Below are 5,337 nucleotides of genomic sequence, written 5' to 3'. Positions count from 1 at the left end.
TTCTTATCTGCCCTAATACCCACTGGTCCCCGTTATCTACCTAAGTTCCCCATGGAAGGTCCCCTTTCTCAATCATCTACTTCAATCCCAGATGGAAAGTCACTGTTCTCTACCCAAATCCTTCATGAATTATTATTATACAATATTTATAAAGCGCCAATAGTTCGCTCAGCTCTGTACATTACAAAGGGGGACAGAACATGTGACAGAACAATACCAATACAATGCAAAACATGAGGGGATCGAGGGCCCTGCTCTTTGGAGCTTACAATCTAGGAGGGAGGGGATGATGGCACAGGAGGAGATAGCTGTGGGGGATGGAGTGGTAGGAAGAGTGAAGGAGGTCGGCAGGTTAGCAGGGGGTGGGGTAGGCTTTCCTGAAGAGATGGGTTTTCAGGGTGCACCTAAAGGAGAGGAGAGTAGGTGATAATCTGATGGGTTGGGGCAGGGAGTTCCAGAGGATGGGTGACACCCTGGAGAAGTCCTGGAGGCGGGCATGGGAGGAGGAGACCAGGGAACTAGAGAGAAGGAGGTCTTGTGAGGAGCGGAGTGTGTGTGCTGGGCGGTACTTGGATATTAGGTCAGTGATGTAGTTCGGGGCAGTATGGTGGACAGCTTTGTGCATCAATGTTAGGATTTTGAATTTGATCCGTTGCGCAATCGGAAGCCAGTGGAGGGATTGGCAGAGGGGGGTGGTGGAAACGGAGCGGTTGGAAAGGTGAATGAGTCTGGCAGCCGTATTCAGGATGGACTGAAGCGGGGATAGCCAGCGGCGAGGCAGGCCAGTGAGGAGGGAGTTGCAGTAGTCCAGACGTGATATGATGAGGGAGTGGATGAGCTGTTTAGTGGTTTCTGGGGTTAGGAACGTGCGGATTTTGGCGATGTTGCGGAGGTGGAGTCTGCACGAGTTTGTTAAAGATTGGACTTGGGGCTGGAAGGATAGGTTGGAGTCCAGAATGACACCAAGTACTCTGGCCTGCGGGGTGGGTTTGATGGTGGCATTGTTGGATATGACGGAGAAATCAATGGGGGGTGGTGTCCGGGCTGGGGGGAAGACAAGAAACTCGGTCTTGGAGAGGTTCAGTTTAAGGAAGTGGAGCGACATCCAGTCTGATATGTCGCTCAACAGGTGTGTGATTCGGGCGGAGACCGAGGGGGTGAGGTGGGGGGTTGAGAGATAGATTTGTGTGTCGTCGGCATACAGGTGGTAGTTGAAGCCGTGAGAGTGTATGAGTTGGCCAAGGGAGGAGGTGTAGATGGAGAAGAGAAGGGGCCCAAGGACAGAGCCTTGAGGGACCCCAACAGAATGGGGGAGTGAGGGGGAGGTGGTAGCATTATAGGTAACGCTGAAGGAGCGTTGTGACAGGTAGGATGAGAGCCAGGAGAGAGCAGAATCTCTGAGGCCGAGGGAGTGTAGTTTTTTGAGGAGGAGGGGGTGGTCGACTGTCTCGAAGGCCGCAGAGAGGTCAAGGAGTAGGAGCACTGAATAGTGGCCATTAGCTTTGGCGGTTAGCAGGTCGTTGGAGAGTTTGAGTAAGGCAGTTTTGGTGGAGTGTAGGGGACGGAAGCCGGACTGTAGGGGATCGAGAAGGTTGTTGTCATTGAGGTGAGAGCTTAGGTGGGTATGTCACGAACGCACAATCGCCACCCTCAACATGCGACAATCGCACGACCGCGACCAACAATACGTCACGCCCGTAGCGTCAGACCCCAGACCTTCTCACCAAACATGTGACATGCATAACAATGCCACACTCAGCTGCACCCTGTACAACGATTGTCCAGCTATTGGAACGCAATCGACGCAGCGGCAGCCTGAATGCGCTTGTTACTGGGTCGGGTTAATTGCGCAACTAACCCTTCACTGCCACCACCTCTTGGTCCACATTCCCTTCCCGAATCCCCCATGGAAGGTCCCTGTTTTTGATCAAGTACCTGAATCTCCCAGGGAAGGTCTTCGTTCTTGATTATGTACCTGATTCCCCCAAGGTCCATACTCTTGATTATCTACCTGGATCCCCCATGGAAGGTCCGTACTCTTGATTATCTACCTGGATCCCCCATGGAAGGTCCGTACTCTTTATTATCTACCTGGATCCCCCATGGAAGGTCCGTACTCTTGATTATCTACCTGGATCCCCCATGGAAGGTCCGTACTCTTGATTATCTACCTGGATCCCCCATGGAAGGTCCGTACTCTTGATTATCTACCTGGATCCCCCATGGAAGGTCCGTACTCTTGATTATCTACCTGGATCCCCCATTGAAGGCCCCTGTTTATGATCATGTTCCCATGGAAGGACCCCGTTCTGTTTGCTCAGCGCTGTACAATAGGGGGGGGACAATACATGGCACAGTACAACAAAGACAGACAGCGTCTACCTATATCTCCAATGGAAGGCCCCTGTTCTTGATTATCTACATTAATCCCCCCACCAAAGCTCCTCGCTCTTGATCATGTACCTGTATCCCCCATGGAGGTCCCTGTTCTTGATTATTTACCTGAATCCCCCATGGACAGCCCCTGTTCTTGATTATCTACCTTAATCCCCCATGAAAGGTCCTCTTTCTTGATCATGTACCTGCATCCCCCATGGAAGGTCCCTGTTCTTTATTATCTACCATAGAAGGTCCCTGTTCTCTACCCAAATCCTCCATGAATGGCCCCCATTCCCTTCCTGAATCTCGCATGGAAAGTTCCTGTTCTTGATCATCTATGTTAATCCCCCATGGAAGGTCTCTACTCTTGATTATATACCTGATCTCCCCATGAAAGGTCCCTGTTGTTGATTATTTGCCTGTATCCCCCATGGAAGATCCCTGCTCTTGATTACCTACCTGAATCCCCCAATGGAAGGCCCCTGCTCTTGATTTCCTACCTGAACCCTCCAAGGAAGATTCCGGTTCTTGAATATTTACCTGAATCTCACATAGAAGGTCCTCATTCTCTACCCAAATTCCCCAAAGAAGGTCCCTGTTCTCTACCCAAATCCTCCATGAATGGTCCCCATTCCCTTCTCGAATCTCCCACTGAAGGTTCCTGTTTTTGATTATCTACCGGAATCCCTCATGGGAGGTCCTTGTTCTTGATTATCTGCCTGAATCCCTAATAGAAGGTCCTCATTTTCTACCCAAATTCCACAAGGAAGATCCCTGTTCTGTACCCAAAATCTTCAACAATGGTCCCCATTCCCTTTCCGAATCATCTATGGAAGGTCCCCATTCATGATTATCCACCAGAATTCTCCATGGAAGGTCCCTATTCTTGATCAAGAATGGGGACCTTTCATGTGGAATCCAGGTAGATGATCAAAAACAGGGACCTTTCATGTAGGTAGATTGCCTACCTGAATCCCCCATGAAAGGACCCCATGTTTGATCATGTACCTGAATCCCCCATGGAAGGACCCTGTTCTTGATAATCTACCTGAATCTCCATTCTCTACCTGAATCCCCCCAAGGACGGTCCCTATTCTCTACCCAAATCCTCCATGAATGGTCCCCATTCCCTTCTCGAATCTCCCACTGACGTCTCCTGTTCTTGATTATCTACCTGAATCCCTAATAGAAGGTCCTCATTTTCTACCCAAATTCCACAAGGAAGGTCCCTGTTCTGTACCCAAATCCTTCAAGAATTGTCCCCATTCCCTTCCCGAATCATCTATGGAAGGACCCCACGTTTGATCATGTACCTGAATCCCCGATGGAAGGTCCCTGTTCTTGAAAATGTACCTGAATCTCTCATACAAGGTCCCCATTCTCTACCCGAATCCCCCAAGGACAGTCCCTATTCTCTACCCAAATCCTCCATGAATGGTCCCCATTCCCTTCTCGAATCTCCCACTGAAGTTTCCTGTTTTTGATTATCTATCTGAATCCCTCATGGGAGGTCCTTGTTCTTGATTATCTACCTGAATCTCTATTAGAAGGTCCTCATTTTTTACCCAAGGTACAAGGTCCCTGTTCTGTACCCAAATCTTTCAAGAATGGTCCCCATTCCCTTCCCAAATCATCTATGGAAGGTCCCCATTCTTTATTATCCACCTGAATTCTTCATGGAAGGTCCCTGTTCTTGATCAAGAACGTGGACATTTCATGGGGGATCCAGGTAGATGATCAAGAACAGGGACCTTTCATGTGGGTAGATTGCCTACCTGAATCCTCCATGGTAGGACCCCATGTTTGATCATGTACCTGAATCCCCCATGGAAGGTCCCTGTTCTTGATAATCTTCCTGAATCTCCCATAGAAGGTCTCCATTCTCTACCCAAATCCCCCAAGGACTTTCCCTCTTCTCTACCCAAATCCTCCACGAATGGTCCCCATTCCTTTGCTGAATCTCCCATGGAAAGTCCCCGTTCTTGATCATCTACCTGGATCCCCCATGGAAGGCCCCTACTCCTATGTTTCTGAATCCCCAGGGATGGTCCCTTCTGTCATCTGCCCCAATCCCCTCTAGTTACCCCCTATTTGTACCCCCCCAGTCCCTGTTCTCTTCCTGAATCCCTGCTCCTTGTCATCTACCCCTGAATCCCCCCCCCCTGCCCAATCCCATTTTCTGTTCTTTTCCCCAGTCTCTGATCTCTGTAATCCCCCCCGTCAGTCCCTATTCTCCATTTCAGTCCTTGTTTTTTGTCATCTACCTGAATCCCCCACTGGCCAGTCCCCATTCTCTGTTATCTGTGGCAATCCAGTATTCTGACTGACAGTCCTGAAAGCTATTTCACTGTCAATAACATTCTTATAGCAGGGAATGGCTGTAACTTGGCCTCAGGTTCTGAGCTGAGTAAATCACCCCAGCAGGGGGATGGGATATATGGGACTGGGCCTCTCCAGTCCCTTTCCACCATGGTGATCAGCAGTCAGAGGATGAGGACAGGCTGACATCCACAAAGGCAGCCATAAGCTGGTCCTGCAAGGAGTCTACTCTTCTCTATGTAGTTGAGGCAGCTGTAATTCCATCCAATCACCTACTCTGAAGAAGGGTTGTCACCTTAGTAACCAGCCACGTACCCGCCTCCTCCGTTACCATGATACCAACCCTTTTACCCCACTCGGCACACACTTGGTACTCCCCCCCCTCCCTGGGGTCACGTGATCCCGCCGTGTCTCTCCACCTCCCTATATATGGTCAATGAGCTCAGCTGCCGTGCAGGACAACCCCAGCCAGGATTTCCAGCTGCTATTGGCCGCTCACTCCCACAGGAACCGCCCCCTCATTCATCAGATTCATTTTCCCATTGGTCTCAGTACTCCTAATTCCCGCCACTCGCTCTCGGTCATTGGACGTCTTTAGACTGGTCACGCCCTGCAGCGACACCCAGCCGGGGAATGTGA

This window comes from Staurois parvus, unplaced genomic scaffold, assembly GCF_062004578.1.
Source record: "Staurois parvus isolate SC_StPar_1 unplaced genomic scaffold, SC_StPar_1.0 ptg000109l, whole genome shotgun sequence".
Lineage (NCBI taxonomy): Eukaryota > Metazoa > Chordata > Amphibia > Anura > Ranidae > Staurois > Staurois parvus.
Note: the sequence above shows the minus strand (reverse complement) of the source record.